Source organism: Lampris incognitus, chromosome 2, assembly GCF_029633865.1.
Source record: "Lampris incognitus isolate fLamInc1 chromosome 2, fLamInc1.hap2, whole genome shotgun sequence".
NCBI classification, from domain to species: domain Eukaryota; kingdom Metazoa; phylum Chordata; class Actinopteri; order Lampriformes; family Lampridae; genus Lampris; species Lampris incognitus.
In genome coordinates, this window is record NC_079212.1 from 30,378,332 (window position 1) to 30,390,578 (window position 12,247).

Below are 12,247 nucleotides of genomic sequence, written 5' to 3' on the forward strand. Positions count from 1 at the left end.
TGTCTCATAAAGAATTTACTTGACTCACTGGATTATATATATATATATATATACTCACCGGCCACTTTATTAGGCACACCTGTCCAACTGCTCGTTAATGCAAATTTCTAATCAGCCAATCACATGGCAGCAACTCAATGCATTTAGGCATGTAGACATGGTCAAGACAATCTGCTGCAGTTCAAACCGAACATCAGAATGGGGAAGAAAGGTGATTTAAGTGACTTTGAACGTGGCATGGTTGTTGGTGCCAGACGGGCTGGTCTGAGTATTTCAGAAACTGCTGATCTACTGGGATTTTCACACACAACCATCTCTAGGGTTTACAGAGAATGGTCTGAAAAAGAGAAAATATCCAGTGAGCGGCAGTTCTGTGGGCGAAAATGCCTTGTTGATGTCAGAGGAGAATGGCCAGACTGGTTCGAGCTGATAGAAAGGCAACAGTAACTCAAATAACCACTCATTACAACCGAGGTATGCAGAAGAGCATCTCTGAACGCACAACTCGTCGAACCTTGAGGCAGATGGGCTACAACAGCAGAAGACCACACCGGGTGCCACTCCTGTCAGCTAAGAACAGGAAACTGAGGCTACAATTCGCACAAGCTCACCAAAATTGGACAATAGAAGATTGGAAAAACGTTGCCTGGTCTGATGAGTCTCGATTTCTGCTGCGACATTCGGATGGTAGGGTCAGAATTTGGCATCAACAACATGAAAGCATGGATCCATCCTGCCTTGTATCAACGGTTCAGGCTGGCGGTGGTGGTGTAATGGTGTGGGGGATATTTTCTTGGCACACTTTGGGCCCCTTAGTACCAATTGAGCATCATGTCAACGCCACAGCCTACCTGAGTATTGTTGCTGACCATGTCCATCCCTTTATGACCACAGTGTTCCCATCTTCTGATGGCTACTTCCAGCAGGATAACGCGCCATGTCATAAAGCTCGAATCATCTCAGACTGGTTTCTTGAACATGACAATGAGTTCACTGTACTCAAATGGCCTCCACAGTCACCAGATCTCAATCCAATAGAGCACCTTTGGGATGTGGTGGACCGGGAGATTCGCATCATGGATGTGCAGCTGACAAATCTGCAGCAACTGCATGATCCTATCATGTCAATATGGACCAAACTCTCTGAGGAATGTTTCCAGTACCTTGTTGAATCTATGCCACGAAGGATTAAGGCAGTTCTGAAGGCAAAAGGGGGTCCAACCCGGTACTAGCAAGGTGTACCTAATAAAGTGGCCAGTGAGTGTATATACACTACCGTTCAAAAGTTTGGGATCACCCAAACAATTTTGTGTTTTCCATGAAAAGTCACACTTATTCACCACCATATGTTGTGAAATGAATAGAAAATAGAGTCAAGACATTGACAAGGTTAGAAATAATGATTTGTATTTGAAATAAGATTTTTTTTACATCAAACTTTGCTTTCGTCAAAGAATCCTCCATTTGCAGCAATTACAGCATTGCAGACCTTTGGCATTCTAGCTGTTAATTTGTTGAGGTAATCTGGAGAAATTGCACCCCACGCTTCCAGAAGCAGCTCCCACAAGTTGGATTGGTTGGATGGGCACTTCTTTGAGCAGATTGAGTTTCTGGAGCATCACATTTGTGGGGTCAATTAAACGCTCAAAATGGCCAGAAAAAGAGAACTTTCATCTGAAACTCGACAGTCTATTCTTGTTCTTAGAAATGAAGGCTATTCCATGCGAGAAATTGCTAAGAAATTGAAGATTTCCTACACCGGTGTGTACTACTCCCTTCAGAGGACAGCACAAACAGGCTCTAACCAGAGTAGAAAAAGAAGTGGGAGGCCGCGTTGCACAACTGAGCAAGAAGATAAGTACATTAGAGTCTCTAGTTTGAGAAACAGACGCCTCACAGGTCCCCAACTGGCATCTTCATTAAATAGTACCTGTTAGAGCCTGTTTGTGCTGTCCTCTGAAGGGAGTAGTACACACCGGTGTAGGAAATCTTCAATTTCTTAGCAATTTCTCGCATGGAATAGCCTTCATTTCTAAGAACAAGAATAGACTGTCGAGTTTCAGATGAAAGTTCTCTTTTTCTGGCCATTTTGAGCGTTTAATTGACCCCACAAATGTGATGCTCCAGAAACTCAATCTGCTCAAAGAAGTGCCCATCCAACCAATCCAACTTGTGGGAGCTGCTTCTGGAAGCGTGGGGTGCAATTTCTCCAGATTACCTCAACAAATTAACAGCTAGAATGCCAAAGGTCTGCAATGCTGTAATTGCTGCAAATGGAGGATTCTTTGACGAAAGCAAAGTTTGATGTAAAAAAATCTTATTTCAAATACAAATCATTATTTCTAACCTTGTCAATGTCTTGACTCTATTTTCTATTCATTTCACAACTTATGGTGGTGAATAAGTGTGACTTTTCATGGAAAACACGAAATTGTTTGGGTGATCCCAAACTTTTGAACGGTAGTGTATATATATATATATATATATATATATATATATATATATATATATATACAGGGCTGCCAACTTTTCAAAAAATCTTGAGAGTGAGATTTTGTGGGGCTGACTAAAATTTTGCCACATACACACAAATTTTTGTTATTCTATTCAGCATCACAGCAAAAACATTTACTCAGAACAAGAACATTTACAATCAAGAACTGTCACAAAATGTGTCACGGTTACATGTGCATTTGTTGACAAGCCAATGACACCAGCAAACTCTCCGAAGCAGGACTTTTGTGTGTTGGACTTCATAGTGTTGCTTTTTTACTGCCCTTTTATACTGGCTAGTGGCCTTCTTTGAGGCCTTGATTATTGCTTGGGTGGGCTCCCACTTGAAGCAGGGCTCAAGGCCAGCCATCTTTACAGTCATAATTGAAGACAGGGTTCCATCCAGGGCCAAGATGTTCCTGGTCTTGGTCTTGTTTAGTCCCGCCACAGAAAACACTCTCTCTGCATCTGCATTGGAGTGGGGCAGCACCAGGACCAGCTTAGCAATGGTGGCAAGCCTCTGGAACAGGCTTACCCCTGTCACCTGTGAAGAACGAACCAAGAACACAGTGGAAATAAACTCAATGTTTTTGTTTTCTTCTAGGTTGATGGATAATTAATTTCGTCTATCAAGAAAAAATGCATGTATCTGTATGATGCATTAAATACACAATTTTAAAGCAGCATACAGATGCATGATTTTGACATAATAGACCAAATTAATCTGTTAAAATGGAATAAAACTGACACTTGAGAGCTTATTTCCACTGTGTGCAAGAATAATTCTTACCTTATGTTTTCGGGTTGCCATTTCAGCCCAGAAGCTCTCCATCTCAAATTTCCTCTCCGCCCTGCAGGGGTGGCATTGGCATTGTCCGGTATTCCAGGAACTCATCGCTCAGCAGGTCATGCTCCTGTGGTCCATGGTAGGGGAGCAGGTGGGAGAACTTAATTCAAGAGAGCAAAATTACAAGTTATTTGTTTTTGCTATATGGTCATCAACCCAAAGGAGTAAGCATTTTAAAAAGAAGCCACTTAGGGATGGCTCATGTGCTTAGAGGCAAAATTCTGGTGTTAATGTGTCTTAGTATCAAATTCCCCTAGTGTTAAAGTACCTTAGAATAGAAATCAGGGTATTTAATCTCAGATAACAAACAGAAAATTGAAGAAAAAAATCCAAACCTCTCAACAAAGTAAAGGGCATCTTCTACGCCACATTCCAACCTCTGCCGAACATCCACGAACTTGGCATGCTTAAGCAGTGGCTCTTGTAGGGGCAGCTTCTTCAAAGCATAGTCCACAGCGTTGATCAGAAATGCCAAGGCAGAATCATGGAATTTCTCCATCTGCTGTGGTGTGATGCCTCCATCATTCAGCAGCCTGTTGAGCTTAGCTCTGGTGGTGTAGCCAATGTTCAGCTTTCTTCCTGTCGAAGATACAACAAATCAGTTTAATAGAAATGCGGTGTCATACTGATCATATAATATCAGCACGACACACTGGGCATGAAGTGTAATGGTTTTGGGCTAACCAGAAGCTCAGCATTAATGGAAGATAAGGATCAATAACTTCCTTTAACACTGAGCTTCCTACTAGAACATTACCAGGTTTTTCTCCTCATGAGATGAGAAAAGGCAAAGCATGATATGGGGTTCCCCTGTGGCCTGGTCTCATCACTTGTAAAATTAGAAGTATTAACAATAATGATAGTGGATGATAGTTAATGATCAAACACTGACCTGGTAAATGGTTTGCCTTTTCTTGAAAATTAATTTCGTGAGGCTGTTTGTGGCGCTGCAGCACTGAAGGCACCATGAACTTTGCACACAGCTTGCGAATGAAGTTTATCATCTACAACACAGACATTTACAGTACAAGTGTAAAACAGTGTGAGAAACATGTTTTACAAGCTCCTAGCAGATAGCAGCAAAACACACTAATCAGAAAAAAACACACAGCAGAAGCACATCCCACCCTCCCATTATACCTCATCATGTAATAAGAATATTGATGGCTGTTCTCTCTGGAGTAGGAGGTTGAATGAGGTGAATGATGGCATGGTGGCCTGGGAGAACAGTAGGTATACCTCCGTCATGGGGTCAGAGAATGCCTCCCGAAGTCTCCTGAACCTCGCCTGATTTTCATCTTAAATAAAAAATGAATAAACAAGGTTGTCAATATCACAAGTATACAGTTAACGATCCTGTGCTATTTGTAGTAGCTGTATAATGAAAATGGTATGAGGGACCATACCAGCAGATTTGAAGTAGCTGGCCAGAGGGTCATATAGCCTCAGAATGCGGGTCACACAGCACTCAAGGCTTAACAAACGAACAGAGACATGCAGGAGGATCTCCATATACTCTGCTTCGTGGAGCTCACAAAATTCTGTCACAGATGTTTAATAATAAATCATATGTATTCAAAAGCACTGCACTTCAATATTATAAGTGGTACTGTCAAGAGTCGCATACCTGTCAAGTACCCCTTCCGGTTTGTGCTACCCTTGAACCAGTAGCCGACATCAACTATCAGGTCCTCCAGATCAAATTTGGACACCTGCAATATATGAATCAGACCATAAACATTCAGTTAATGCATTTAATCAGTACACAAATATAAAGTCACATGTAACGTACAATTAGGCCTATACTCACGTCCAAAAAACCGACCCCCGCCCGTTTAGCCGTGTTGTGGACCACATGACATGGGCAACCATGGACATAAATGCTGGGCTGTTTTTTCAGCATTCTGGATGCGATGGAGTTATGGGAACCTGTGTTCACAGCAGCATTATCCACAGAGAGACCGAAGCAGTTTTCCCATGGGATAGCCTTTTCTTCCAAGGTGGTGTTTATCTTACTGAAGATCACTTCTGCTGTCCCACACCTTGGCCCGCTTGTGGTGCACATCCCCAGGAAGTGGTGTACAACCTTATTTTTAGTTAAAATCCGGACAGTCAGGGGGTTCATCTTCTCTACTCCTGCAGTGACAGCATAAGCAAATAAAGCCTCCCATCTTCTTATATACATGTTTAAAACCTAACTCATGCCAGATTATTGTGGTGGGGAAAAACATCATGTTCAATTCAATGGGAAATACCCGTGTCATTGGATCCATCTATGATGAGGCTGTATGGTCCTTCCCTCATTTGACCAACCAACTCATTCATGAAATGTGGTGCCAGCGCTTCGTTGACTATACACAGTTTTGGTTCTGCCACACCTGTAGTCCTGGGCTGTTTTTGAATCCTTGAAGCATTCCTTCAGAAGAGGCCCCAAGTGGTCAGCAACAGCAAGTGGCACATTGTGATGCACTAATGTTGCCATTTTGACCTCAGCCCTCCTTGTCCGTAAGAAAAAAACGTTATTAGTACTCCCCAAAAAACACAGTTGAGTTTAAATTTGCACCAGTCAACAGGGCACAGGTGAACACAATGAGCAATTAAGATGTACATAGAACTAAGAAAACTACCTTAGCCTCTTGATCTGACATCCCCCCCAACAGAGGGAGCACACACTGAAAACCTGTCTAAGGTAGCTGTGGACTGAAGGGCCCGTTGCTTTTCCTGATGGCTCTTGCTCTTGATGTGTCGCTCAACATCTGTAGCACCCTGGTGGCAACATGTGTTTTCAACACGACACACAGAGCACCAGTAATGTGTGCTGAGGCTTCCTTTCGTGATGAATGGCCATGTTGTGGTCCACTCATTCTTAAAGGTGCACCTGTATGTTGCAGCTCCACATAAGGCTCTACTCTTCCGCCGCTGCTGTTCTTGATGCTGTTCTGTCTATCGCTGTTCTGTCTGTCGCTGTTCTGTCTGTCGCTGTTCTGTCTGATGCTGTTCTGTCTGTCGCTGTTCTGTCTGATGCTGTTCTGTCTGTCGCTGTTCTGTCTGTCGCTGTTCTGTCTGATGCTGTTCTGTCTGTCGCTGTTCTGTCTGTCGCTGTTCTGTCTGATGCTGTTCTCTCTCTACAGACTGTTGTTCTTCTGTCTGTCTGGCTCTTTTCTTGGGTGGCGGATCTTTTGAAAAATAGAACAATAGGCTCCTCTTTTCTCCTGCTGCTGGCCCTGCCAGATCTTTATGGGGCATCCTTGAAGCCTTTGAGGATTGAAATGGTCATGTTGGTTTATTAATCTAGACTAATGTACCAGTTACAACATGCTATGACTTAGTTGGAATATACAGTTGTTCTGATCCGTTATTCCCACCTATAAGCTTATTTAGGTGTCATTAATAATAAATGATTAGGCACACCGTTATTACACAATGCCTAACGTGGCTTGCTCTATTCCACCGTATTGCAAGACTGCCCGACCAATATTCCTCGCGCTTCTCCCCACGTCAACAGGTGACGTCACATACATACGGGTGCCCTTACATGCCAAACCGGTACATGACATCCCTCCTTTTCCGGGAAATAAACTTCAGGTTATTTTCAATTAAAAAATATGAACCCATATAATGACAGTATCAAAACATTCCTAACCAAAACACATACCACATATTCTGTATGCTTTCACCTTAATTAGAACCATGTATTAATTCTCCATTAACACATATTCACTTATGAACAGTCCGTAAACATATAAGACCTTTTAACATGTTAATTTCACATTTGCATCATCAAACAACAATCGTCACTGAACTTGACCCAACAGTTTTTTTTTTACATTTCTCCAGTCTATGTCAAATCATAATCTGCCAGCCTCGATGGCAAGCGTCTCTCTCTTGGAGGCCTGTCTGCCCCCAAGGTGTCATTGCTGGTGTTCCTCCGCTCTGCGTTTTGATCACCCAGTGTCTCTCTGTTTGATGTGCAGTCCTCGGCATCCTGTGATGCTTCTGCTCCGGCAGGTGTCTCCTGAGTACTGGTGTATCGCTTCACGAATGTTGTGTTCCGTGTGTATCTGGCTCCGGTTGGAGATTCGACGACAACTTGGTTTCCTGATTTGCTCACCACCTTGTGTGGCGTTGTGTTGAATAGTGTTGTCAGTTTATCAGTCTTTTCTTGTCTCACCAGGACCGTGTCACCGACATTGACATCCGAGTACCTGGCGTGACGCCGTTCGTCTGCATAGATCTTTGATTGTCCTTTCTGTTCTGCATCTCTGTCTCTTACCTCCAGATCAGCGTGTGCTGCTGTGATGCTTGGCAGCTTCCCCCTCATCTTTCTTTTGAAGAGCAGCTCCGCGGGACTCTTCCCTGTGGTCGCGTGATCGATGCTCCGGTATACTGTCACATACTTTCTAAGTTCTCGCTTCCAATTGAGTCCATCTGAAACAGCGATGCGAATCCTCTTCATCAGCGAGGCGTTTTGACGTTCTACCTCGCCGTTCGCCTGCGCCCATCGTGGCGTTGTTTTCACATGCTTGATTCCGTTGGTGTCACAGTACTCACTGAACTCCTCTGATTTGAACTGAGGACCCTGGTCCGACCTCAGTGTGACGGGAAGTCCATGTCGACTGAAGATTGTCTCTAGACTGTCTATCACTGTTGACGTGGTTGTGGACTTTAACACGTCATACTCATAGTAGCGGCTGTAGTAATCAACTACAACTAGAATCAAGTCACCTGTCGGCAGGGGTCCGAGTAAGTCAATGGCAATATCTTGCCAGGGCCCCTCTGGTAACTCTGTTGGTCTTAACGGTTGCAGTGCGTCTGGCCGAGCAACAACTTGGCATCCGTGGCATGACCTACAATGTCTCTCGGCTGCTCTGTCCATTGTTGGCCACCAGACTTTGCTCCTGAGGTGCTGTTTAGTTCCAACAATTCCTAAGTGTCCTTCGTGTGCTAGTGAGAGAGCGCGTGCCCGCAGTACTTGTGGCAGCACAATACGCGTTCCACGTAGAACCAACTGTCCTATTACACATAACTCACTAGCCACCGCTGCATATGCTGCGCACTTCTCAAAGTGTCCACTCTCAATAGCTTTACGCACCTCGATCAGCTCCTCGTCGTGGGCTGAGGCCTCCTCCACCTCGCGGGTTGTCAATGCTCTTGGTGTGGCACTCACTGCAACAAATCTCACATACTCGTCGGATCCGTGTGCATGTTTCTGTTTCAGTGCGCTGTTCCCCAGCAGACGTGATAGTGGGTCTGCTATGTTCTTTTTGCCCGAGATATGTACTACTTTAAAATCATAAGGCTGTAACCTTAGGACCCATCGCTCTATACGAGCGCATGGTTTCGAGCGTGGGCTGTAGATAGATTCAAGAGGTTTGTAGTCTGTAACCAAGTCAAATCGTCTACCATAGATGTATGGGTGTAACCTTTCACACGCCCATACCAGACCTAAGGCCTCTTTCTCTGTCTGAGAATACCTGCGTTCACAGTCGGTTAGACCACGACTGACATAACAAATGGGAACATTTTCTCCATTCTGGGTTTGTACTAACACTGCTCCTAATCCCACTGGACTAGCATCTGCAATGATTTTGGTCGGTGCATCTTTGTTAAAGTAGGCTAATGTCCCTGCTTTGGCTAAGCCCTCTTTCAGCGCCTCAAACGCTTGTTTCTGTTCTGGACCGAATTCAAACGGAGTGTCTTTTATCTTGGCCTCCACAGGCGCCCGTAGGTTGAAGGGTATACGCCTGAGTGGCTGTGCTACTGGTGTCACCTCTGGGTCTATGTGTAGCTTTATCTGTTTTGTTTTCAGCTTCCCTACCCCCTGAAATACAGTCGGGTACTGCTGCTGAAGTGATCGGTTCATGTCTCTGACGGCTGATATGTTGGCACCTATTTTCAGTACACCTAGTTTCATGGCCAACTCTTTTCCTAGTAGTGGTTCTCCATCACCTCTGATTACTATGAATTCTGCTTGTTCACAGCGTTCTCCTATTTTTACTTTGCATGTGAACGCCCCTTTAATGGGTAGAGGTTGGTTAGATGAATAGGAAAATAGTTTCCTTTCCGGCTTTGGGACATATGAGTGGCACCTAATTTTCTCTGACTTTAAACCCTCCCAGGTCTTTTCGTCTATCACATTGCAAGTAGCCCCGGAGTCGACAAGCATCTTCAAGCCAACTCCTCCCACATTTATGTTGAGCCTATCTGGCTTGTTTGTATCACTCAATACAAAGGCATAATCATGTTCTTCTATCTCTATTTTATGCACTTTTTCCTTTCCTGTTGCACCTTTTGTATTGCATTGCTTTGCGAAATGGTCTCTACCATTGCATTTGCGACACGTTTGGCCGCGCGCGGGACAATTGGGGTCTTTCCCAAAGTGGTCTGAATGTCCACATCTAAAACACGTTTTGTCCATTTTGTCCGTTTTTCCTCTATCCGCGCCCGGTCTCCCTTGTCCTCTTTTCTGACATTTCCCTCCTTTCTGTGAGACACGACTCACAGTCGCCTCTGCTTTCCCCTCCCTCACAGACATCTCCGCCATTTGTTCTTCAATTTGTTCACACTGTGCCGCCAACTCGAGAGCGCGAGCAAGCACCAAACCACGCTCCTCGAGGAGTCTACGGCGAACATAACTTGACGTGCATTTGCTTACAATTGCGTCTCTAATCTGATCGTCTGTGTCTCCACCAAAACCGCAGTCTTTTGCCGCACGTCTCAAGCGTGTAGCGAATTGTTGTACTGTCTCCCCTTGATTCTGAGAGATTTTCTGAAATGTCTGGCGGGCGAATGTAGCATTTACTTGAGGCACGAAATATCTGTTCAAAGCTGCAACAGCGGCATCATAATCAGTCACCTCTCCGGTGGCGTCCAAAGTTGAAAAGATGTCCTGTGTGTCTGGACCTGCGTGATGCAAAAGAAGTGCTCTCCGGCGCTGCTTCACTGCATCCTCGGTGTTATCATCGATGATCAGACCTTTCCCATCAGCAAACAGTTCAAATGACATTAGCCATCTTGTCCACCGCGGCCCCAAAGTCGCCGGGTCGGAGTAGCAATCAAACGCCGGTACGCATGCTGTCTTTTCCATGCTGCCGCGCTAGCTAGCTACAACTGTTAGCTACACTTCAGATCTAACTAAACGTTACGAACTTTAGCTCATCACTTAGCTTAGGCTCGGTACATCACTCGTCGCCATTGTTCTGATCCGTTATTCCCACCTATATGCTTATTTAGGTGTCATTAATAATAAATGATTAGGCACACCGTTATTACACAATGCCTGACGTGGCTTGCTCTATTCCACCGTATTGCAAGACTGCCCGACCAATATTCCTCGCGCTTCTCCCCACGTCAACAGGTGACGTCACATACATACGGGTGCCCTTACATGCCAAACCGGTACATGACAACAGTATATTCTCATTGCTTCACACACACTATGCTTTGTCTCTAAACGGGTTACTATCTCAGGTCCAAGTATGTTTTAATTTGATCTATTTATCTGTCTAAAATGTTCTTAACTCTTTCCCCGCCCGCTTTTTTTTTAAAAAGTTGCCAGCCAGCGCCGGCATTTTTGACAAGATTCACTGATCTTTCAACGCCCCCAGAAGATTTAATTCTACGAATATGTTAACATGGAATACGTCACAAGAAAGAACAGACCTTCTAGTTTTAGACACAAAAACCGTTTTGTTCTAGGTTAATTTGTTGTTCTTTTATAAGCAGAGAAAACGTTCGTTTGTATTTTTCTTGACTTTCATTACATGTGTAACGTTAGCACCACCGTCATCAGTGTAGTTAGCATTAGCAGCTGGTCAGTAGCAGCTGTGTGTGTGTGTGTGTGTGTGTGTGTGTGTGTGTGTGTATTCACCGAGGGGTTGAGCGGTCTGTGCCCGCCTGCAGCTCACTCTCCACCGGCCGCTGAAGGGCTCAGAGTCGCGGGGGGTACGCTCGCGGTGGTCCTCGCGGGCGCTGTAGCGCTGTGTCCCGCGGATCTGCAGCGGGGCACCGGCCGGCATGTTTCATGCCACGTGCGCCTTAAGGGCTGTGTATAACATAGATACAGGTGGTTTATACGACATCCGTTTACTTCTCAGCTGGATAACCGGAGGTGTTCTTCCTCTTTGAGTGACCAAACTTTGTCAGATGATGCGCAAGTGCTGCCCCCCCCCACCATAAAACAGTGAAAACAGCCATACGCGTCAAAACTCGTCAATGGCGGGGAAGCGTTGTGTCATGAATTACGTCTAAGGTCGCCAATGATGGGGAAAGAGTTAAAACACACACAAAACGAGTTAGCAAACATCATTTAAAGTTTAAGAGCAGAAGTACTCAAAACATACACATACCTGAAGGGGGGCGGACACACTTCTCAGGGAGCTCTGTGAAGAATGATGCGATCAGCGTCAGCGGCAAGCAGAACTAATCGATCACGGTTGCCTTTCCTCGTGCTCAACAGGTCAGGTCTATTCTGCTTTGAACTTAAACCTTACACTTTAAAAACAAACCCAAAAAGAAGAACTTGCTTCACCGTGAGATATTGAGGGTGTGGCGTGAGAGCGTATGAAAAGTGTCAATTGCGTGAGTCTCACGGTCAATGCGTGAGAGTTGGCAGCCCTGTATATATATTATATCTTTATATATCGAATATCGAATTTATGCTAATTTTATTTGTTATGCATCAGTTTTTACATTGCTTTTACATTTTGTGTTGCTCTTTGCTGGCACTTAAAAAAAATGTACCTTGACATAATTGCAAATTCATTAACCTTGCAAGCACATCCGGAACTATTTGTCTGATGTGTTGTTGCTTAACATGATAAATAAAGCAGTGCTTTGGCACACAAAAAATGATCAACAGACATTTAGATAACAACATACCCACTTTTCACCGTGTTAAGAACATAA

The 12,247-nt window shown here is 44.4% G+C and overlaps 1 protein-coding gene across 2 annotated transcripts in view; it reads left to right on the top strand.

Annotated features, from left to right (window-relative positions):
- Positions 1-12,247, top strand: part of kazna (kazrin, periplakin interacting protein a) — a 223,144-nt gene that overhangs the window by 126,276 nt on the left and 84,621 nt on the right. The window lies entirely within an intron of this gene.